The 25,741-nt window shown below is 41.3% G+C and overlaps 1 long non-coding RNA gene across 1 annotated transcript; it reads left to right on the forward strand.

Annotated features, from left to right (window-relative positions):
• The first annotated feature begins 1,198 nt into the window (after positions 1 to 1,198).
• On the forward strand, positions 1,199 to 8,075 carry LOC141728495 (uncharacterized). Its single transcript, XR_012579459.1, has 3 exons — positions 1,199 to 2,715; positions 3,059 to 3,579; positions 6,565 to 8,075. It is a non-coding gene; the product is annotated as an uncharacterized LOC141728495 (long non-coding RNA).
• Positions 8,076 to 25,741: the final 17,666 nt, after the last annotated feature.

Raw genomic sequence — 25,741 nt, forward strand, 5'->3', positions numbered from 1 at the left:
CTTATTCTTCATTACATATCCTGTTCCACTCACTCTGACTGCAACAAAGTGCAAATCCAGTATACCCTCTGTGGATGGGCTTCCCAGATTTTAGTGAGGGCAGTGAGGCTCCGCTCTGCCTCGAAGGACGTGCACAGATAAAACCCAGGTACTTCCTCTTTAATATCCTTTGTCAGCTCCCTCCACGACCTGCTCAGAATCGCTGCCCGGATGACTTTGCCAGGCAAAGGCAACAGAGTCAAACCAGCAGGGACTGCTGTACGAAACCTGCAGGCAGCAAGCAGAGGGGCACGGGGAGGGGGGTCCCCCCAACCCTGCTGAGGAGCTGTCTCAGTATGGAGAGCATGTTGGGAGGGCTGGAGAGCGAGTGTGCAGCCAGCAAACACAGAGTTCACCTGAGAGAGGACACAGGGGTCACCCCAAACCTCTTTCACACCAAACCTCTTTACCTAATAAATAAACAAGCAACAATAACAAAACAACAACAACCACAACGAAACCTGTACAATGGAACAAAGATTTCATTTGAATCAGAACAGAGAGAGGCAGATTCATTTTCCAGAGTGAAACTCAGTCTAATAGCTAAAATAAGAAAGAGTGTGTGTGTGTGTCTGTGTGTGTGTGCACGTGCGTGCGTGCAAATCCAGGAGGGGGAGTCAGATAAGAAAGAACGATTAAGTTCTTGCGTGAAAGTAGTTAAGCTGTCATCTTAAGCTTACTCTGTCAGAATTATTGCTGTTTATTCATAAGAATACTCAGGAACAGATGTTCACCTGGCCAAGAAAACCTCCTGAAAGGAAGATATCCATATGTGGCGGTGATCAGAATGTGCTCTGATTCTTAGAAAAAAAGTTTTGTTTCCTGGTATTGGTTGAAGCATAGTAGAAGAGTGAAAAGGAGAAAAATAAAAGGTAGGTGGAGAGGAAAAACAAAGGGAAAGAGCAAAGACACAAAAAGGAGCCAAGGTGAAATTACAAAAGCTAGGGGGAACTCAGGGACATTTCTTGAACATCAGTAAAAGCATTTGTAAGGACAATAGCTACACAAGAGGCAGCATAATTAAAAGAGCACAAGTAAGAAAAAGAGTTGAATTTCTTTTCACTGTTTCTTTCTTCACGTTTTTTTCAAGTTAGCAGGCAAAATGTGCAAGCAGTGTCCATTCTTTTCTACTTCCTAATGTATTTTCTTTGCTTAGTCCTTTGTCTTATTCATCTAATGGATTTAGAGCATTGGGATTCTTTTGTGTTGAAGTTTCATGAATCAGCCTGTCTGCTACAGCCTGGGACAAGCACATTCTCCAAACACAGTCCAGAGTATAAACCAAAGGAAACACAAGAGACAAGAAACACACAGACTCATGGGTACCTTAGAGGTAAGAGGAATTTCATCCTGTTAAATTTCTAGAGGATTGCTGACTGCAGCTTGGGGCTGTCCAGGGCACACGGGCAACCAGAACAAGTAGAGAACAAAACCTCAGAGGGGAACTGGGGATGAGGGAGGTGATGCAGGGCTGAAGGAAGATTAGGGGCAGCTGCATTAACTGGGGTCCTACTCCCTCTAAACTCACCATCTGGCAGCTCCAGAGGTGCGGGGCTGAGGAGAGCCCAAGGGAAGGTTTGCTGTTTGGAATTTCTCCTCATCCAACAGGGAAATGGGACACAAGCCTCTGCCCCACCAGCAAAGGATGTTTGGGAGCTGAAAAATAGTGTGGGGAACATGCAGCGGCCATGTTCACATTTAGTATCTTCTTTAATGAAAAAAGCTCATTATATGAGGGCATTGCATAATCATCCCTGGAAGATACCACTTCTTCAATTACTACTTTGCAAGGATCCTATTAAAAGGCAATAAGCCAAACTGTAAGTTAATTTTGAGTGGTTTTTTTCACCCAGGCAGATCCCCTTGTGTTCGGAGCAATGGGTGATGATGCTATAGCCTAAACCATGTCAAGCTGTTCTGTATACTCTGCAGTCAGTGGGATATTCCTTCTGCTGGAAAGATCACTAATTATTCAGTCAGCATTTGCCTGAATAAGGCCTCAAGATTTGGTCCAAAGACAGCAAATGTTCCTTCTTGATTATTTTTGCAAATTAAATGAGAAGAATTTAGAAAGAGAGCATATGAAGCTTATTTGTAAGACAGATGTTAGACAGACTAGCAGCTTCCCAGTATCCCTCTAATACTTATCCCCAGTACCAAAATATATTTCTTTAGCCTTTATAATGACATGGGAGTACTTAAGACTTTACTGATAGTCTCTTGGATGGCTTTACAGGTCAAGAAGCATAAAATTATTTATTCTATTAATAATATTTTACCTCAGATTCAAGACATTTTGGAGTGGACAGAATTTTTCAATTAACGATTTGTTCACTGAGAAATGCAGTTTTGAGTCAATCAAAAGTATTCATCAACACAAAAAGTCTCAAATAGGGGAGGGATTTTTTAATGTCTTATTTTGAAGTCATCTCCTATATCATCTGACCTAAAATAATTCTTCCTATCTTTTGAGGGTGCTTGAACTAAGAACTGAAAATCCTAAGTACTCCTGCAGCTCTGAGCCTATTGAACCTTTGAGCTGTCTTGGGGCACGACTGCAATTTCCTTCTGGTGAGCTTGGAGTGCTCCACTGCAGCAGAAATGGGACAGGTGTGTGTGCTTGGTCCCTTCCCCCAGCTCTCAGACCTTCTTCACCTGCTCACAGCCGCCTCTGAGGTGGGTGAGATGTAACAACCCTTAGCACACAAGTTAATGAACATACTCCACCTTTCTTCCCAATCCAGCCAGCAGCAACCATCATAACAGACTTCAAGATATGCCATATCAGAATTGCAATGCAACTATTTGTTAGCCCTGGAGTGAAGTCAAAATATTACTCAGCAATATTAGGAATAGCAACTGGTATCTGAACAATATTAGGATGCTAAAATATATTTATTAGCTTTTGCTTAATACAGTGCATCTAGCCTTCTGAAAAACAGCAATGTAAATAATGAGGCATTCTGTAACATTTTTTCTCTTTGTGCACCTTCCTTATAAGCTTCTGTTCTGCTTTCAGATCCAATAGATGATTTTCCCAATTGCCAACTCTGCCATATCATCCTGACACTTGAAAATCTATCTGCCACCTCTCTGCTAGTAAGAACCTCAGCAGTGATATGATTTCCACTGCTCAGACCTTTCCTGGGATCTGCGCTGACTTGGAGACCCAAGACAGACCTGCTCACTCTTCCACAGCTGCTTTGGATGTTGACACACCAACAGATTCAGCCACATGAGACCTAAGCAGTCCTCCTGCAATTTGGAGTCCTCCTGTTTTCACTACGATGAGTACAAGGCCACTATTTTCACATGGCTGCTTTGTTACATTTTAAATCAAAAACTTCTTTTTACAGGGAACAGAAAGAACATTCACCAGGTCTTTGGTTGCCATAAAGTTTTACTAAACTCAACAACATTCCACCAGCTTGCACAAGCTGAGAAATCTCCCAAACCCAAGGGAACAATCACCATGAGGAAACATATGAGACCTTTTTCAGGCTCAAGCTTCCAAAAGCTGTGTGTGCAATCTTAATTGAAGTGAGTCATTCTTCCAACACTCACAGAGCTCCAACATGCTCCAAGACACATAGTGAACTTGTCCAGGCTCAGAACATTTGACACTGAATCTGTCACGGATCAGATTACTTCACTGTCCTACTTCTGAAAACATGGGGACCTTATCTCAGCATTCTTATGTGCCCGTCTTGAAGAAGATAGCCAGGGCTGTCAGCTTGCAGAGGTGATGGGTGATGCTCTGCTAAGGGGATGGCACTCCCTGAGAAAGAATTCCTGGGGCCCAAAGATGTAGACAGCCTAGATACATGACGCTTGCAATTGCCAGCAAAACCAGACACTTCCGTTTATTTCTCTTCATATTAGTTAAATAACCTGATTTTTAATTCTGGGCAGTAATCATGTAAAAAAAGTCTATGCCCTCTGTAACATTACTGCAATAAAAAGGAGAAATGTTGAAATTCTGAATGTCTTTTGTCATAGAATTACCACTGTGTTCTTTAAAGGCTGACCTGAAACACATATTAAAGCAACTTAAACAGTGAGGAAAGCCAAAGAAAAAAAATAGGAAATTTTTAAAGGGAGATTTTAGTTGGACACACTAACATGGATAACTTTCATATATATCTGAGGTTATATTTTTACCACAACATTCAAACTACTTTCTTGCAATCACCCGCACTCCAGCTGATGCTCTGGTTTTCTCCAGTGTGGAGAACTATGTCTTATCACTTCCTGCCTGTTTTGAGCCCTCTCCAACTTTGCTCCTTCCAGCAGCAGTGTTTCTCGGCCCATTCTTGATAACACCAGGGAGGGGAAATGGTCTGGAGGAAGAAGAGGCTATCATGGCATTTGAATTTCCCAAGAAATTTCTTCATGCAACATTTTTAAAGGCTTGTGAACAATCCCTGTAACATCCTGACTCTTTTTTCCTTGCTGATTAGTACATCAGTGCTGGTCATTTCCTCTGCCTTCCCCCATCCCTCTTTCTTATGCTACCTAATCCACCTATTCTGGTTTCCTTTCACTCTATCCCATCTCCCCTTTGACCTAGATTCCATCCATTTGCAAATGCTTTCTTTGATATCCACACCAGTTCTTTATCCACTGATGTACCTCACATCCAAACGTGCCTACCAACCTAAGAAGCCATCTTTTGTGTGATACCAGATCAGAAAGGTTTCTTGAGGATCACATGAGCTCTATCCAGGCCTTTCCTCTGCCAGTCTTTGATACCTCCCGTTAAAAATTCCAGTAGGTGATCTCTTCTATGAACCTACAAGACAGTATCTGCTGTAATATCACAACTCTCTCAGTCCTTTTCCTCCTTTTAGACCCTGATTTATGATCCTTTTCTCTTCCAACCCATAGACATTCAATTTTCCAGATCTTCCCTAGACATATTTGTGAAGTACCAGCTGAATTACCATAGCCTGTGGTATTGGTACTGTGGACAATGCCAAAGCATCTTTCCCTTGCTGCACAACTGTGTTTCTGAAGAAAAACTTCCATGTTATCTTGCTGAGCGCTACGCTTGTGAAGATAACCTTGAGCACGTTAATGGACCATAAACCAATAGTTATCTGACATGGCAGAGAGCTGGAGACTGTATCTGTGAGAGGTGTGGACAGCCCCATTCCCCCCACCAGTGTGTTAATGCTGAAAGAAAAATTGAAAATTTAAATCCCAACATTATTAATGATTCCACTGATGATCATTTTAGCAGAAGCATCCAGCCAATGCATTTACTCCACAATCCCAAGCTGCCTCCCATGCCTTCCCAGGTGCCAAAAGCTCCAACTGTCCCCTATCCAACTGCCAAAGACTTCAGCTTCCCCATGGCAACTCCTACAATGCAGTTCTGCATTGTTGTTACAGCGCTGAACCAAGCAGGGAGGGAACGTCAGGAAAATAGCATCAATAAATTGACTTCAGTATCAAAATAAATAATACTAATTGTTTTATTCATTTAGGTATTTAGTTGAGTAAACTTTTATATAAATTTAATTTAAACAAATCTGCTATTGAACTGCAGGCTGCTTCACCAGAAGGCTGCAGGACTAAGGATGCTGCCAAATAATTGAAGTCCAGTTTGTTACAGAGTCCATAATGCCCAGAACAGAAACACTGCTTTAAGAAGCTGACTCCTACATTATATGCCACTTTTTTGTTTTGGTTTTTTTGTTTTGTTTTGTATTTCTTTGTTTTGTGCAAACACTTTGGATGCTATTCACAGCAAGGTGACAAGCATTATGCCACCAGTCCCTTTCCCATAAAGTCCACAGAAGCCTGAAATCTGTAGCCTACCAGCTCCTATTAGCCATCTATTTTCCTACAAACAGGGTCTTAAATAGGCCTGCCTGGGGTTATCCTACCTTGCTTGATGTTTTCTACTGAAAACAGACTGCTTCCCATCTGAACAAGTTATTTTTCAAATCTTCAGATATTCTAATTTCTTAATAACCTGTTCTGGCATGATTCTGCTTTCCTTTAGTGTTTCTTTCTCCTCCCTAGGGAAATTTATGCTTGTTTCTGACACCTGTGTCTGCCACCATTACCTTCTTTTCAGAGCACAAGAGCAAGAAGTGCATTGAATATTTTAAGCAATACCTGAATTTCCTTTCAATAATTTTTCTCTGCCATGTCTTAAAGGCCCTTCTGTCTCTTTCACAGGCCTCTTTTTTCTTGTGTACTTGAAGAAAGTCATAATTTTTCACAATCTCCTGCGCAACCTTTTTTTTTTCATTCTCTATATTTTCTTATAATTTTCATTACTTTCTGAACTTCACATTGTAATCTTTCTGGTCTGCCCCTGTACTTGATGTTTAATACCTCACGCATGCCTCTTTCTCACACTTGATTAATTGAGGGTGGGCTTGTTCATCAGAGTGTGAATGTATTTCTTTCAAGCCTGCATATCAGATGGCCCTTGGGTATATATTAATTTCAGTTCTGCACATTTTCAGTTTCTCATCAATGTTCTTGTCCTCTCCATTACTTTTCATTCAGCTCCTCCCACAGACTTCTGAAACTCAGACTGAAATTTTGGAAAATCACCTGCAAGCCCCAAAGAAAAACTTAGGACATGCAAGACCATTGTGACCATATTACCCTGGATATATAGAGTTCTCAGCCAATATCATGCCTTTCCCCACCTAGGATGAACAGAGACCAACCTGGAAGAGGAAGCACCTTGTTGGCTGAGAATGTCTTCAGCCAGAGGAGGATCACCAGCCTGGAGTTCATCACTGCACTGCCCTTTCTGGGACTGCTGTACTCTCTCCACGTGTGAGGATGTGGGAAATGGAAAACACATCAGCTAACCCCATCAGTCTGTCAAGGACACACGCACAGCCTTGTTTGCACCACCAAAGTGGAGGAAAACGACTTTGCTGGGCCAAGGCTGTGTCCTGTGACCTGTCCTGATGTACTTCACATCACCTTGTCTCAGCTGAAATGAGAAGTCATTGAAATGAAATTTTAATATGTCTTCGAGTCTGCATCATTTTCAGCAGTGATGTCCAGACATCTAGAGCATAAAATAAAATTTTAAAAAATGATTTTGCTGTAAATCTAGATTTTTATCTCCACTCACTCCCACTGAAAGCAGCTGTGTCAATTATGTGGTCTGGGAACTGCTGAACAAGGCAGCAGACATGGACTTCCACTCAGGGCAGCTCAAGCAGTAGGTGATGCTCCTCTCAGCTCCTCCAGCCCCACATCCAAGACACAGCACCCAGAGGAACAAGGAACAAGCAGCACCCACTGCCTGCAGCTCCTTCATGAGTGATAGATGGACCAGCTATCATGAAAGTGATTTAATATTTACAAAGTATTGTCTGATATAATAGAGACTGTTTTTCTTTTCAGATAAAATTTTCTTTAATAAACACTGCTCACACATACAAACCACAGCCCTGGCTATCACAGCAATTGGGAGGAGTTGGTCAGGAGCTGCTGGACACCTCTCTGGGACAGGCTGGGCATCAGACAGTGGGAGGTGAGAAATTGTGTCATAGAGCTCTTGTTTCTCTGGAGTTCTATGTCCCAGTCTTCGTCTCATTACTATTATTATTGTCACTGTTATTATCAATATTATCAGTAGTATTATTATATTTTACTTTGTTCCAACTATCAAGCTGTTCTTATCTCAACACATGAATTTTATTTTTTTTTCTCTGATTCCTCTCCCTATTCCAGTGGGGGAAGGAGTGAGTGAGCAGCTGAGTGGTAGTTAGTTGTCAGCTGGGGTTAAACCACAAAACTTATTATAAGATTATTGCACGTTTTATAGATGAGCACATAGAGTACAAGCAGTAAAAATATCCCAACTCTTGTAAATGTATGTTGCAATTAAGGCTCTCCTCCTATAGAGATAACACAGACCTTTTGATATATTGCGAGTTCAGTGAAATGGCTCAGAAAAAAAGGAGTTCATCACCTAAGTACATCTTTGCAAGAGTAGTAAAGTTTTTTACCACACATATTGTTATGCTATTTCTTATGGTAGACAGCACAGTATCAACTAAATTTTCCGCTTTAGAGTAATGTTTATCTCCTTCCTTCTTCCTTATTCTCTCTTTTTTCTGTGACACAGAAAATTCTATATAAAATAGAAAAAAAAGGAGAAACAAAATTTTCAGGCTTCAAATAAATACTGATACTTTGAATTTGGAGACTTAATCCTGCCCCTTGTGGTTTAAGTCTTGAAACACTCTCATACAGACAGATGAAAATTTGCACAAACTTTCATTCAGGTTTGTAGTGTTCTCTACTATCAAATAATACAGATTTTTCATTAGGAATAATTTCCTGAAAGCAGCCTACCCTTTCTTTCCTAGAGTTTCTATGTGAGATATCACACTGCAGCAATTCCCAAGGATTATTTTTATTGATGTGGTTTATAGCAACTCTTTTCTAGGAACTCCAGCCACTTGTACCTAAACACAAGAAGGAATATAATCTCTACCTCAAAGGCTTCACTCCACATTCAGCGGGGTTGGGGAGAAAAAAATTCTGCAAAGAATAGGTTCAAGTAATGAACTAGATATAAAATAAACTAATACAGGAAGGGAAAATAAAACCAAACCAAACAAAAAACACCACAATTTATTGGCAGCCTAAGATGTGCATTTAAAAAAAAAAAAACCTTCAACAGAGATGGTAACTTCCTACCACCTGGAACAAAGGTAAGAGAAAAGTGGAAGGTGGCTGTCTAAAGAGCAGCAATATGGGTCACGTTTGACTTGAGTGTGGCTAAAAAAGCCCTGCTCAGTGTCACATCTGCACACCCCCTCACAACAGAAGCAGATGACAGCATAAGCTCCTCCAGTCCTTATGGCGTGCAGAAATTCACCATTTTCCCCAGCTATTCTTTTTTGTCTCTTACAAAGTTCAGATTGAGCCCTGAGGGCACTAACAAAGGAAAAAATGCTTCACAGCATTTTCCCCTTGCTATTGCTTTGGGGTATGTGTAAGATGAGATCAAGTCAGTATTACATGAGGAGCATTCTTAATTCACTGTGTGGTCTGCAGGCAGACTGGGATTTGATGATTTACTGCATTCTGAACAGAAGCACTCTGAAGTGAATTCAGGAGGCACTCTAACACATCAGCTAGGCATTTACCATATAGTCTTCTGGTAGGCTGGGAGAAAAGAAGGAAGATTTAGTTGTCTGCCTTTGGCTGCCTCCACCCTGAAAACTGAGAGAAGCCTGGTGTCCTGCTGCAGGGAGAGAGCAGCTTTTGCTACAGCTGGCTGCCCTCCTCTTTCTGATCTTCCCCAGGGGTAGGGGAGGGGGCAATGAAAAGTGCAGGCCATGCAGGCACAGCCCTATGGACATTGCTTCTGTGCCTTACAGACACATCCTGGGACTGCATCGTGGCAGGAGGCTGCCTTTAAAAGGTCAACAGAACCAGCACTGCCATGTGCTGAAGTGAGGAGAAACTGCTGGATTGTGCTCAGCAGCTTATGGTGTAAACCTTACATCTCTGGGACAGGGCTCCTATTTGCAAGTGCAGATGTAGGTAAGGCATCTCCCTTCCATGGTGAGAAAGTGTTTAATGCAACAAACACAATGCCTGTCTCTTGGCCACAAACCCCTCAGACCAGAAAGCCACAGACACAGTTTAGCCACCAGCACTGCTCAAGAGGATCTGCAAGCAAAGGGAATCCCTGTCCTGCTCTGGTTCATCCACATGCCACCCCTCGGAGGTAGGCCTTTTACAGCTGTTTTCAGAAGAGAGGAACAGACCCACCAAAGTTTCCAAAGTCATCAAGGAAAACTGTGGCAGGAACTGGATCACAAAAACAGTACCAAGTGCTCCATGTCCCCTTGTCAGTATCTGCGGTTTTGCAACCGATTTTCTCTCTTCTTTGCTTTCCCCCACCTCCCCCTGCCACTTCTGTCCAAATTCTCCATTTGCAAAAGACCTGGCTAATTGATTTATTGTCAGATTTTAAGGCTGAAATACTACTGTGAGCCACCAATCTGTGTTTTAGGAAATCAGCGCGTCAGCACTTCAGTTCCTGCAGGCAAGTCCACAGCTATGCCCAGGAAACTACTTCTAAAACAAGAACCAGCATTTCTTGTGTGTGTTCTGCTTTTCTCTTTTGATTAAAATTTTTATGCCATTTTTAGATCTATTAAATTTCTAAGTGGCCATTAAAGAGAAACAGCGAACCTGATTGACCCAAATTCATGTTAAATTTGTAAACTAAATAAGCTGAAGAAATTATGATGAATATTTGATTTCTGACCTCACTCTGTTTACATTAAAAACACCTCTTTATCCTCAGATATAGAAATCTAGAAACATTTCAGAACAGTTACATAAAATACTAGCTAGTGCTCATTTCTGTTAAAGATTTTTGGGTACAGCCAAATGATAAACAACTCCAAAATGAAATTGGATATTGACACCCAGTGAATTTTCTACATTGGATTTCCTCAGAGGATCAGTTTCTGATCTGCTATTTGGAACACACTATCTTTAGAGATGTCTGCCTTTAAAATCCTGCATGATTATTGGACCTGTCTTGTTATTAAACAAGTCATTAAATCCATAGTGGTTTATAAACAACAGAAATTATGTTGTTTCAACATTTCCTACATGGATCCTGTAAAGGGTCCCGGTGCTCACTGCCTCTCTGGGAGCAACATGACTATTTCAGGAGGTGAACATAAAGTGTGTGTATAAGCAGTCAAGGCTCAGAAATTATTTGCATAGCAATGTATCTGTAATGAAAAACAAGAAAAAAGGTATAATCTTATTTCAGAAATGAGGTAAAATTACAGCATTACAGGCTGTAGCATAATAATGGAACGCTTTCCACCCTGCAGTAGCTAAATGAAAGTTGGTCCTCAATAAGCAGGGGTGGCTATTGCCCCACATAGATTTATTTAATATTCTGGTGATTCCTTCCCTAGCTCAGGTATATCTACATAGAGCTGTACAGACAAAATCGAATCAGTTTTGCTGAATGAGGATAAAATTCGGAACAAGAGCCACCATATAGTTTAATTCTCACACTCACAGCTAGCACTAAAGTGTCTGTGTCCTGTGACTGCCTTGCAGCTGCCTGGGTAAAAACAGTTGCAAGCTTTGAAAAGCAAGATTTGAAAAGCAAGATAAAAGATACAGGGAAAGCTCATTAAAGAGTCAAAGCATGTTGCATCCACAGTTAAAACATTTTAAAGGATCATAGTTATTAGAAATTCAAGTTTTTCAAGTATTAAAAATAAATCTTTAATTCCCCTACAGATTCCTAGTATCCAGAGTATTTTATAGAAACATCTGGATAAAGGAATAAAGGCAAATCCATTGTGTTCCTAGACATTCCTGGAGCACTGATGTTCTTGAGATTATGCTATTGGATTACTGGTATAAAAATAATAAATATTTTCAGTACTTAAAGCTGTAATGCTTTATGTTGGATTTGAATTTTGGTCTCATTTTAGTAAAAGGTGAATGGAGATTCAGAGTCTCTTCCTTAGCCAGAAGGATGTAGGGAGTTTATTGCTTAGTGACCTACATTTTTCTCCTCTACATTATTTGAAAAGTTATTTAGCAACTTCCCTGCTCTCCAGTCAACCTTTTAAAATAGCTGTCAAGAAAAAAAAATATGTTTAAGACTCTGTTCCTCATTCCCATGACACACAAAAGTGAGGGTTTGTTAATCTATGCTAAGAATGCTGTAAAATATTCTGGTCTTCAAAAATGCATTAATTTATGTTTATTGTTTAAAATGAAGGTCAATAACACATCCAAGAAAAAGCTGTGTCTCTCACAGAAGGGGTGAGGGACGCACTGAAGTGAGATCTTTGGATGTGTTCTCACAAAGTTTTGCAATATTAGAAATACATTTTCTACAGGTCACTAAGCTAACCAGGAACTTAATGCTATAACTGGCTGAGGCTCCTGCTTGTTAAGAGAAAATGTATATAGGCAGAAAATGTATACAAACTGCAGCCTGTGCCCAGAATGCTGCTCCACCACAAACACACGGTGTGGTCACGGAGGCACCCCCAGCCCTTCCCTGAGTGAGAGGAAAGCAAAGCCTGAGGTGCAGCAGCTCAGAGCAGGCTCTCAAAGCTCCATTTGTGCAAGGTCTTCACCCTTCCTGCCTGCCATCTCCCTGGGGAGCAGCAGTGTGTTGTGGAAAGAGCTGGTAACCAAAGACAGCAATGCAACAGCCTAAGTCCAGTGGCTCCAGCCCAGTTTTTTCACTTTATCCCCTTTACTCTTCCCTCTCCTGTTGTTGCTTTTTTTTTTTTTTTCTTTTAACATGCAAGTTGCCATGAAAAATTTGTTAATGAAATATTTGCTTAGAAGTCTGCTCTGGGCTAGGCTGATAACCTATCTGTGTTTGAGTTTGGCTTCCCATATTCTAAATACTCATCTTCTCTCTGTTTAGCTTATTGATTGGTTTGGCAGGAAAAGCAGCCTTGTCATCAGTGACCAAGGTCAACCAAACAAAAAGGGACAGAAGGGGGGGAAAAAAAGGAAAGAAGTTGGACAGATGAGCTCAGTGAGATGGGAGAGGAATATCTGACCTCCTGAAACTTTCCTCTCCCTGGGAGATGGGTCCTGGTCTGCCCAGGAGCCTGCTGGCTTTTGCAAGGTCACAAGAAATCACTGACACCATCAGAACCAGCACTCAGAAACCGCTGGAGAGACAAGAGCTGAGAGTCAGAATCCACAGAGGGAAGAGGTGGACACATCCACACCAAGGCAGGGCGCAAATGCCCACAGGAATATCTCCTGAGAGCTCTGAGCAAATGAGGTGCTGAGTCAAATATCCCAAACAACTAAAATTCGAAATATAAAACCCATGTCTTAAAGCCATATACAAGTAGCAGTCACCTGTTCCCAGAGGTGCCTCAAGCTCTTTTTCAGGGAGCCCTGCAACAGCACCAAAAACCAGGAGTAAGTTAACCTAGTCCTTTAATAGGACTGGATGTGGGCTCATACATCTAATTGTCTGAATAAATTTTACAGGTTTATGCCTCAAACTTTCAGCTCTACTCCTATCACCTGAAACAAGAAATCTGTTGAGAATGAGTCAGGAAGATTAAAGGGCTAATGCAGACACATGTGAGATGTAAGCACAGGCTATCAGCAAAGCAGTGGATAACTTCCTGTCATGCCAAGCTCAGCCTTGTCTGGGGGGAGTTTTATATTACCTGAAAGTCCCAGTCCACAAAATTCATATAATGCCCTTATGTTGATACAGTGCATTCTACCTAAAAATGCAGATGAATCAATGAAATATGTCCAGAACTGTAGAAAACTCCTAATGGAAAATCCTAAATATAAGGTTAAACTTCACAACATCACCTTTCCAAACCCCCTTGCAAAATATTTATTACGTTTATGTAATTCAGTGTGAACAGCAGTGTGCAATTTCACAGAAGAAATGTGAAACTGCAAAAGAAGGTTATATCATGGCTAAGAAAACTGAGATCAGCTGTAATGTAGTGTAGCAGTAGCTTCCTGTAAAGAAAATGTACTTTCTGGTTTTTGCATACTGTACAGCTGAGGTGTTCTGAAAGGAAGCTGCAACAGAATAGACCTGCTAAATAAAATACCTGGCAATATTGTTATCTGGTACAATACATTCATGTTAGTGACTTTACAAATGAATAAGATGGTGCCAGAGGCTAATAATTATGTGACATGAACTGACTGTTAAATCCTGCAGTCTTTACTCAATATTTATATAGTCCTGGCTTGTGGGGAGTTCAGCTTGATAAATGTCAGAGTAAAAGAAGTAAAAGAGAGCTAAATCCATTCCCAGGTTTCTCTTTAATCTTGTTACTTTCCTTCCCACTAAGGAACTAATTCAGTGATCAGTGTGTTATTCACAGGATACTGGAAACAGTATTTTAGCAGAAGTACTTCATAGTTTATAGCACATGACTACAGCATTTGAGAAATTCATCTTCACTGACCCAGCTTGACATATGAGAGAGAGGAGTCCAACCTCCTACCTGCCAGCATGGTCTCATTAACAAACGGAATAAAAAGGGTCCTCACCACAGCAAAGGAAACAGATGCAGAAAGATGTTGCTTATCTATAGAAGGTGACGCCAATTTATCCAGAAAATAATTCCTTTCTGCCTCCCAACCCACATGACTTTAAAAAAGATAACATTTTTCAAGGAATGCAGAAAGCAAAACAATTTTTTGTACACAAGGTACTGGAGACAAGGTTATCTGACAACTGTCCAATTTGCATAAGCAAAGGCCAAAGGCTGCACAAGTACATAGACCTCTATTTTTAGCGAGAGCAAGTTCCTTTGGTGGATCGACAGTGAAACACATTGCAGAGGTTGATTTTAAGGATGGGATGCAGGCCGTGTCTCTGAAAATTAGGCCCTGTCAAAGATGTGCCACTGGGAGCTCTCAAAATCACCAGTTGTTCTTCATCCTTTGGGGCAGGAGAACCTGACCTTCCCAAAGGGTTGCAGGATGAACCTCATGAGACAATTTCAAAGGCCTCTCTACTAATCTGGGCCTATGTGTATGGCGCTGATTTCCACTGCAGAAAGATTTACTCAGGATTACCCAAAGAAGATGGAAAACTGGGTAACAAGATCAGAAGAAATGAGATGTCCCTAAATAAACCAAGGCTCTGGTGTCTGACATGTGGATTTATCTGCCCTTCGCCAAGAGTGCTTTAATTTGTATCACTGTAATCGGGTTAAGAATTATTGTAGCCAAAGTAATTAGCAGCAAGCTACCAACCAGCTTCTTGACACAGAAAGCAAATGGGTTTCTCCTCCAAGTATTTTCCCCCCTGAGGGCTGGGAGGTAAAGAGGAGAAGGAGGGAATTAGGGGTGACCTTGCATTAATGAACAGTAACATGCTCCTGGATCAATGGGCAAACCTGGCATAGCCCAGAGAGGAAGCATCAACTGTGTCATCGAAGTATCTCTGATATCCATGGGGGTTTTGCAATGGATGCTTATGCAAAAGAGGTAAACACAAATGAGGCTGGTGCAACAGAAAAAAGAGCTACAGGAAGAGAGAGAGAAGGTGTGAGGATGTAAACAAAAAAATAAACAGAGCGATTGCTGTGGGGTGGTTTATTTAAAGAGTCCCTACATTTGCATTATTGGATTAAGCATTTTGACCAAAGTTTGTAGAATTTATTTTGGCCAAAAATGACTAATATGAATATTGGCCTCATGCCTGAATAAAGGAACGTAGTTTCTCTCTCTAATCAGGTTGCAACAGATAAAGGCTAAATAGAAATGAGTAATTCACCGTGACTCAATATTACATGGGCTGTATTTTAAGAGCTGAATTTCAAGTGCATTTCTGTTCTTTATTTCAGCTGTGCTATCTTTTGCTCACCCTTGCCACACTGTGTGTCAGCCCGGCTTGGCAAAAGGGGAATAATTTTCTTCTATAAGCCTGATGTACTTTTTAGGAGACTCTGTCTTCCTGGAAGCAAAATCAATTCAAGTATTCAGGAGGCCTCTAGTGGCTTATAGTTTCAGAGGAAGTTTCCTCTGAAGCCTAGCCTGTGAGGCTCAGAAAATATACAGAAGGTCAGGGAAACAAAAGGGACTCCCCACTTGTTGATTAATGCCATTGACAATAAACAGCAAAGCTTGGTCTCTGACTTCAGTATCTAGGAATCTGGCCCTCAAGGCCCGAGATACATTTACACGGAACACTCAGAACGTGCAGAAGAGAACAATAGGGTCTCGGGCTTCTTGGTGTTTTGCATGTTTCTAAGCATATACTGGGAAAGAATTACAACGTGATGAGCCCTATATTTGAAACAGCTGTCAAAGGGGGGCCTATGCCAGTTTCATTTTGATCCACAAATATAGATGCTTTCTATTACTGACACCAGACTACGCAATAGGTTTCCAATGTGGTGCACGAGTGTGTAATCCTCCATTTGCAACTCTTCACCCCGTTCCCACACCAGGAGAAGCAGATATGGCCCATCCTGACTGGGGTAATTGGCATCAGGCAAGCTATTGTTGTTTCCAACAGCTGAGGCTCTGTCCTGTACCCTACTATACACAAATACTTAATATTACATATTGGGTGAGAACCTGGATCACCTGTAGGCTATATTTACACACAGGGTTATTAAAAAGGAAGAGAAGAGTAATCACAAAAGAAGGTGAGAGAAATGAAGTCCTGCTGCTCCTCTGGCGAGTGTTGGCCTAGACAGTCAATGCTTTCTTCATCACATATGTATTTCCCTGGGCCTATTTTTATATGTCATAGGATAGTCGAAGAAATGTCCTTAATTCCCGGCACTTTGATTCACCTCCACAAACTAAGCCTTGTTGTAGGTGACTTAGCAACCATGTGATCCACCTATTATTAGAACAGAGTTAGCCCTCCAAGCCCCCAAAATCCTGCCTCCCCTTGTCCTTATATATATATCTGTCTCCTAGCAGAAAAGTGGCACATGACCTCCTATCCTCAAGAATACTTGGCACAAGTCCCTACTTCTCAGCCGAAGCTATTGTTCTAGGAGAGAATGACACAGGCGTGCAAGAGTCTTGCTGACACTTTTGACTTTAAACATGAAATGCCATTAATCAATCAGCTGCATCTGTTTGGAAAAATTAAGTGGCTGGAATCAAGGCAAACATAATAAATAATCCTTAGGCAAACAGGAAAGAAAATAAGGGAAGACATGCTTGTGACTTCTTGTGGCTTCAAATTCATTTGATTTATCTTTCACATCCTCCTTACAAATATTAGGGTTTACTAAGTGTACGGTGTGAAGATATGAAACTCTAAAGGCTTATGCAAAATACTGCCACGAAATTAAAGGTGCTAAGCTTGCAAGATATAAGTGTCTGCCATGGAATTCACACATGGCATGGCAGCAGAGGGGGTCTGAATTCACAGATGTGAACCAGACTAGACTCACAAAATGCCCAGGCATCACTTGAAAGGTTGATTTCCCTTGCTATTCAGTGAAGTTGCAGATGTAATTTATGGTCTCAAAAACATGTTCATTCCTGCTACAAATGTTTCAGAGACTTAATACTACATGGAATCCTTCCTGGCAGGTGCTCATATCCATCAAAATAAACATCTAGTAGATTTCAAACAACCCATCATTCCTTTCAAGGTGGACACCCACACAAATAGCACCTCAGTATTTAAGAGCCTGCTGCTGTCACCTCTTTGCAGGAATGAATGGAAAAATACTAAGCTGTACCTTGCAGTGGAAGAATATGTATCTCTGCCAGGAGGAAAAAACAAGGAATAGCTGTGAACAAGACATCAGGCTCAAGAGGATCCTTGTCTTCCACACAGTCTTTGTTTTTGCCCAGCCTGGAATCCAGGATTGGAGTCCGGTATTATTGGCCCCTGTGAGTGGTTCAACAGGGTAAGAAAATGTGTGAAACTTTTCTCCCTGATAGTGAAACACAATGTTCAACACTTCCCCAAGCCACCAGGCTTATGACCATGCACACCTGAAAGCCTGGTGTGAAGAAGACACAGCTGCTCATCCCCCTCCCCAGCTGTGGGGATGAGCAGCACTGCTGCCGCTGGCCTGCCCAGGATGGAAAACACAAACCCAACCAGTTTATAGTGTGGGCACGTGCAGCAGCTGAACTGAGCCCACCCACCTATTTCACACAGGCCATTAGAGGAGAGCCATTTCAATCCAGTCTGATGACACCCTCAAATTTCCATCTCGCTACCAATTCCTGCCACAAGGATCTGCCTGAACATTGTAAAGTGATATATAATATCACTTTAATATATAAGTGATACATGTAATATATATATTTCCCTTTAATAATATATAAGTGATATGTATGGGTCAGAATGATACAGGAGGAGGGAGTGGGAAAAAACACAGGAGCAAAGCATTGTGAGGCCATCTCCATTGCTAAAACACAACATGTATTTGGCTGACTATTGAACTATTTGATTAGTCTCAATCTGAAACAAGAATTCATTTCCTTTCTGAGCATTTTAATCTTTTTGAAAACAACATTTCAAAATGAAAATGTCTCTTTGAACTCTACACTTGCTTTGTACTGGCTGAAATGCATAAGAGCAAAACACTTCAACTTTACAGAAAAACAAACAGAAAAGTGTGAGGAGGGAACTAATCTATAAATATTTTGGTCCCTTACACATTCTTCATTTCAGAGTGGATTTCCTATTTGCTAAGTAACAGAACTTGCCAATCTGTATGTGCTCCTGGAAAGCAGCATGAATGTACCTATGGCTTGGCCATGGATGAAGACTCAGCTGACATAAGTTTAACTTTCAGCTTTGTTGGTGTCCTTACAGAATGCACTTCACCTGTGATGCCTCTCTTTCCTTTTCCACCATCATATTTGGGACAGAAATACCCTATTGCTCTTATGTGTTTCTGCCATAATGCTGCCACAACATTCCTGTTACTGATAATATCTAGATAAATGAGAGTTTGTAGGAAGAGCTAAGCTTTTATGAGACTAGCTGATACAACTGATGAAAGTGAACAAGTTGTGGGGTTAAGGGTCCTTCAGGTACACTAGAGAATATGCTAGAGCACTCCAGTTCCAACAGCATTGCTGCTACTGGATAGATAAATAGATAGAAACCTCACTACACAGAATGAAGAGCATATTTGAGATGTCTCTGTCACTTCCTCTAGAAACAACAGAAAAAGGAATAGAATGACATACATATTTTCAAAGGAAACAAAAGGTTAAGAAAATTATTGTGGAGAGTCTTCTTTATCCTCCAAACCTTTAGTATGTGTAAAATGAATCTGCAGTAACAGCTCTCCACAATGCCAAAACCCCAAACTGCTGTCAGTCATTCCACTAGTAGTTGCCTGGGGCAACTGCTTTCACAATTATTTCACGAACTTGCTGCGGTAAAAAATGATGTAACAAAATTTTTTTTAGTGGTCAGGTTGCAAGTGAGCATAAGAATATTCATACTTTCTAATCAGCAACACATAAATATATGAGAAACCCTCTTTACACCAGGCACACCTGCTATAGGCCATGGCCAAGACCACACCATGTCAATTTGACAGATATATGCCAAAATACATGGATCACAGAAACAGCAACTAGATCTGTGACTATGGTGTTCCAAACAAAGCAGTGATTCCAGTAAGAGTAGCATGAAGCTGGTACACAACATAGCACAAGTTAAAAGCCCTTGGTATTACCACTTAAGCATATTTTTTTGACTTTTCTAGTAATCTAATGTTGAATAAGCCCTTTCCTTTCGGAATAAGAAGCTTGGTTTACAATTTTTGATCTTCAAAAGAGCCCATTTAGGAATGAGCCCTCTTGTACCACGGGCAATAAAACATGCTCAGTGTCAACAAGCTCACCGTAGGAAACAGCAAAGGGTTTTCATGAAAAAAAGCCAGGTCCCAAATCCCAGCAGAGGGTGACATTCCTGTGCGCTCATCCCTGCTTTGCCACAAGTGATTCACAAACTTAATCTCTGCCACAGAGCTCTTCTAAATACAGGAAAACTAAGGTTACACCAAGTTTAAGTCAAGAAAGAAACTTTCCCAATGGATACTGAATCACTTCAACTACTGCAATAGACATCTCCCTTTAAGATTTACAGGGTGTTGGAGTTTTTTCTTGCTGCACCTTTAAAATCAGAGTTTATCAATCCAGTTATTTCTAAACATTCTATGTTGGGCTTAGGGAAATTTCAATGAACAAACCAAGACTCAGTGGTGAAAATAAAAAATAAAGCTTTTGCAACACATGTTATCTGACATGTTTGCATAAAACTAAAGGTCCAGCTGATGCCACAGTGCAGTCCCTTAAAGATGAGAGGAGCTGCCACTAATTTCATTGTGGTTAAAATACTTGGCACATCAGGCCAAGATGAGGAAAGAGACAGAAGACTTTTTTTAAGGGTCTAACATACAAAAACATTAAGTCCAAGATATATTGGTTGCAACTCCAGTACTGAACAACAACCAATAAATTCCTCAGCTGCCTTACTGAAAAGACATCTAAACATGCCATCTTTCTCAAAGCCACTCTTCTGGAGACAGCTACTTTGTGATGCACATAGTGATAATTAAAATTTAAAAAATAAGAGCCAGGTTCCATTAAGCCTGGACAGAATGTGCTACTTTACAATTGAAATTACGTCAGAAAACAAAGAACATTCTAGAATCATGCAGGGACCAGGTTTCCTTCTCATTTACAGCAGTTTTATCTAGAGACCTTTCCATCTTGTTCTCTGGAGTCATACCAAAGTTACATGAGTTTAGGGGAAGTTAAAGGCAGGGGGAAGGTAGAAAGAAGACTGAAGTATAGAAACTTCTATACAGATTGTAATGACAGGGCTCTGTTTCAGGATCCTTGCAGCACAGACTGGCAAGGCTGTTTGTTGCCCTCTGGAAGAGCTGCAATGTCTCAGTAATTGAGCTGCAGAGAGACACAGATCTGCTGGACAGTAAGGACTATTGGCCAGTGTGCTCTTTGCCAGCTCTACCTAATAGTGGCTTTCCACAAACTGGGCCATTTGGAGAGTCAGACAGAGATTTCCATCTTATTGGGGTTGTGTTTGAGCCATTTCCATTTCTGCTTCAGGCTTAGTTAATCCAGACATATGCTTAATCACACCTACTTCAGGCAGACTTAATCGCCCTATTTGGTTTCTGTACTAAATTCCTCAGAATTTTCATCCTAACCAGACACAATGGGCTCCCCAAGACCTAAGACACATGAGTGCAGATTTCATGACACCCAACTAAGCGTTCGATGGAAAGACTTATACATTCCCAGATGAAAGTCAATTTCTGCCTTTATTATTCATTATGTGACCGAGACCTGTGTTAAACACTGATTTAAGGGGTTGTAAGCCATGGCCAAGCCAGCAGTGATATTTGTCATCCTTTCTCAGACCTGAATTTAAGCCCTATGGCCAGGTATAAACTACCAGTGAGGACACATAAAAGCAAATTCTGGGCTGTCACAACTCAAGGGGAAACAATGCCTCAAATGTTTTTGCAGTTTTCAGACATGTCAGACATATTAACCCCATAGGAATGGGAATTATTACCTGTGCTGCACAGAGATATACGTGAGAGTTCTAAGATGAAATGAGGAAAACCAACACTGAGAGGAAACTTTGCAACTACTGTGAGCAGAACCGACCAAGTTACTCCAGTTCTCAATTATCAGCTAGCAGATTACTGAAGAATTTTATTACAACCCAGTTGTGGAATAAACCATGTCAACATGTGGTATTGAGGTTTCTTCTTAATTACAGCTGCTGTAATTTAAACTTACATGCTGTATTTTGCTACTGGGGCAGGTTAATGTGTTTTTCTTCATAATTACAGTGGGCTACTTCATTAAGCCTCTGTAACCCATCTGTCTTTGCTTACAAGTTCACACTCTGAAGCTGAGCAAAAGACCTGTAAGGAGAGCACTGAAAGGCTGGCTTCAGGAGACTTTTAAAACTAAATTAGAAAGAGCATTATGAAATGCAAGGTAAGTAGCATTGTACTGGCAAAGAGATGGCCTGGGTGATCTAACAGGTCTTTTCCATCACTAACATGCCTTGTCCAGGAACAACCCATTTAATTTCAGGCCAGTCATTTATTATGACAGAGAAGCAAAGTAGAAGGACATATATTCTACTGGGAAAAACAGCATTTTATTATGCCAACTGAACTCAGAGGACAGGCAGTGAAAACATTCTTTCATTTTGTACCATTAGCTCAGCCAGGCCTCTGCAATGTAACATTCTGTCACTTTCTTTGGATTAGCTCATTTACAAAAACGTGCTGTTTTACTGAAATTAGTACAGAGAGAATATTGCGCTTCCCGAGCTGCCGCAGCATAACTGTTTGTCAGTAGATTTATGTAGTGGATTGTTTTCCTGCAATCCAGGATAAGGGAAATACTTAAACAATAACCGCCATGGGGAGTGTGGACAAGGCAATAATTACTTTCCATGGTGTTAATAAACCTCAAGGCTACTGGCCAAAGTATATTTGCACTGAAGGAGATGTCTGTGGAGATTACATAGGAAATTTTAAGACAGACAAGGGTCAGGAAGCCCATCTAGCTCTGCTTCCTCTGCTGCATTAGCAGACACCCCCGCCCATCCATAACTGCTCTCAGCCAGGTTTTTTAATCAAGCACTGTCTAGTGTTCACTGGTTCCTTTGGTGTCCTCTGCTGAGTGACTTGCTTAGTATGCTGACTAGGAGCCATCGTTTGGTTGTTATCCTTTCTTTTCTGCTCAACTTTTAGTTACAAACACTTCAGCTGTAAAATTGGAATTCCACTCCACAGGAAATACCTAATTTCTGTAAAAATAAGATTATATAAGAATTATTTAAACGCTTAAAACATGAGTGATTCCTGTAAGGTCAAGTCATGTAGCTCAGCTCAATCATCATTTCCAGAGTGGTGTGCTCCCAGTTCTCTGCCAGCCCGAGAGAGCCCCACATCCCTGAGAATCAAGTTGGGATTTCAGGCTTCTAAGGCTCCTGTCCCAGCAGCAAAGAGATAAGCCTTGGCTCAAATTAGAGATCACACAGCTCTGGAGCAGCAGGTAGCCAAAAAGTAGGACCCAGGCTTTCCAATGACTGCAAGATGGAACAGCACCTTGAGTTGATGCTTGCATAAGTAACACAGGCTACAAAACCTTCTGTTTGCCATGGGCCATCTCCAGATGCACCACTTGTCACAGCAAACGGTCAGACACCACAGGCCTTGATACACAGCTCTCCCTGTGGAGTTCCATCCAAGGGGATGTTCATGCTTTGACCATTACACTGCAGGACATTTTCTGTGGAAACCTACTTTCACAGTCATGGTCTCTTTCTTTTGTAGCAGAACAAACCAGGAAAGAATTCAGGGATGGTAACACTTGCGTAAGTCTGGAATGAAATAAAAGTCAGGTCCTCCATACCATCCTCTGACAGTAATGCTATGTCATTTACTGACAGATAAAACTTGTCTCCACTGGTAATGAAAACTCCCTTGGATCATTCTTGGGCACAGAGGACAACTGGCATGAAACAGACAACATCTATGCCATTTAACTCTCCCTGTCTCCAAAACAGGGTGGCCACATCCAAAACACTCACTGTGAAGAGCTTCTGGGCTAAGCCCAAGTCACGCCAGACAATTGTTTAGACACTGGTAGGTGACAAAAGAAAAAGTTTTACCAATAATTTAACCATATAAACAAGCAGGTTCCAGGGCTTGGTCCCACAGACTGGCACCATCTGATATATTGGGATAGGCTAGCCAATCTGTAATCTACCCAGGTTTCACACATGTCAGTATTAAGCATTGCAAAACTAACAGTTGTTCTTTATGCCCACATCACCAGTGAGCAGGGCTTTAAAAGGAGATTGTCAGTGTTCTCAGCACTCTGGGAATGGTTATGCCCATAGACGTCTCCAAGAAAATGTGCTTCTAATTTAAATGTTGTGTCAAACAAGTGGTTACTGAATTTGAGAATGGATATTGTGAGCTACATTCAACTGAGGCAACTGACTTAGATGTTCCCTCATTACAGGAATGACTAATCACACAAGTATTTATTGGATAGAGCACATTCCCCTTGTTCACATGAGTGAGCATGCACCAGCTCACACATGTTACCCCCAGAAGAGCAAACAGGAATAATGATGGGAAGAGACTCACCAAAGTAAGGGCTGTGTGTTCTGGTGGCATCAACTCAACCTACCTGCATGAAGAACATGAAAAATTTCCTGCTGCCTCATCAACTTTAGACTGGATTTTTTTCCTCCATCTGAACGGCCCCAGGTAAAAGGAAAAGCCATCTGTGGCTCTCAACTCCCTTGCTTTTTGTGTGTGCTGCTGGAGCGAGTACCTTCATACCAGCTGACAACTGAGCTGAACAAAGCACAGCTGTATCCCACTCCCTGTCTTCTGCCTTATGCAAGGAATGGAGAGAACACCTGGTGCAGGAGACAAATCCAGTAACTCTCATCCTTAGAGATTCTTCATTTTCAGATAAATTCTTCACTAAAAATTGTCAGATAATAGTTGAGAAAAGACTTGGGAGAATGAAAAATAATTTGGCCTCATAAGTCTAGACTGAGAAAACAGCTCTGGAAATCATAGGGAGATTTTATAAGGGCCTTAGGAACAGCAAAATTACACATAAACATACTTGGAGTATTGCATCAAATTCAATTTTCCATTGATTGTAGCAATTCTGACTTGAACCAGCTAAGAGTCAAGCCTCAGACTTTTTCAAGAAAAGGTCTGTTCTGTGAGTACCCAGGAGCATCTGTAGAAGGTAAATAGCAAAATGCAGTATTTTAAAGGTAATTTGACTACAGCTTAGAGGTATATTTCTTACTGCCCTACCATGAGAAAGTTCCCTATACACATTCACGTAGCCACAATTATTTCTCAATGAGTACAAACATCTTGGCTTGAAGCCATTGGTTATTAGTACCATGGGAAGTCATCACTGTCTTAAACATATTCCCCACAATAGTTAAGTATTTCCCTTATTTCAGGACCGCAGGAAAACAACACATATATAAACTGAGTAACTTAAAGCTAGCCGTGACATCAGAAGCATTTTACACATTGGGCAAAATAAAGTTCACTTCCCAGACAAACTGGTTCCTTGTGAGGCCACAGGATGCTGCACAGAAGCCACTCAAATGCATTAGTAGTGGCCCAAAATGACAGACTGGCTTTGCTTTCAGCTCTCTTCAGTTCAGCTGGCACAATGATAAAAGATTTTTTTCTCAATTAATATCCCATCCTGACACTGTTTGCCAGTCTTCGAAGGTCACAAAGCAGTCCTGTGTCAGCCTGACACCTTCCCCTTTCCCCATATTTCTTCTTCCTCTCTGGGGAAATTTATGTCCGCCTGTGGCATCTGTCCCTTGTCCTCCTTTTGTGAGCACCAAGCCACAGCATACGTTACATTTAGAAATGTTTTCTGACCATAAATTACCTTCACAGCATCTTAGAAGCCTTCTGCTCTCCTTCACTGACCTCATGGCCCTGACACTCTGGAAGCATTTTTCATTATCTCTCTTAACCTCCTGTACAAGCTTCCTTTCATTCTCAGCATTTGCTTTTCTTATCTCTTTTCGTACTCTTAATTTCATTCTGTAATCTGTTCAAGTCTTCTTCTTTCCCTTGTGTTTTGCACCTTAGGCTTGGTTACTCCTTACACATCCAGCTGTAACAATCCTTTGAGCTGCACAAAGTTTTCTGCTCCCTCTGGCAGCCCATTAAGCTCCCTCATCTCACCCACTTGCCTCATGTCCTTCCCCTTCGTCTCAGGCTTCAGGGCTGAAATTTAAGCACCATCCTCAGCAGCTGCCTATTCCCCAAATCTTTTGCACCCCCACCTGATTAGCCTCCCTTGTTTGGGCCCTGAAGCCAGCATGGAGCAATGTGATGTCACTGTGCAGTGTGACAAACCCAACTGGAGACCTTGGAGTGCACTTGAGTCAGTGCCAAGCCACACGGGTCATTCACTCAGCCACCCCAGCCTTCAAACCCACCCCCAGCACTCCAGCACTGGGAACAAAATGCTTTCCTTTCCTGGCCTATTCCTCACTTGCCACAATGAATTGTAATGCTGCCACAGAGGTGAGTTGCATAAATTACAATCCACTCCTTTGAAACTCAGAACAAGTTCAGGTTCAGCTCAAGAAATGGAAAAAGCTTCCAACAGG

Source organism: Zonotrichia albicollis, chromosome 3 (assembly GCF_047830755.1).
Source record: "Zonotrichia albicollis isolate bZonAlb1 chromosome 3, bZonAlb1.hap1, whole genome shotgun sequence".
Taxonomy (NCBI): Eukaryota; Metazoa; Chordata; class Aves; order Passeriformes; family Passerellidae; genus Zonotrichia; species Zonotrichia albicollis.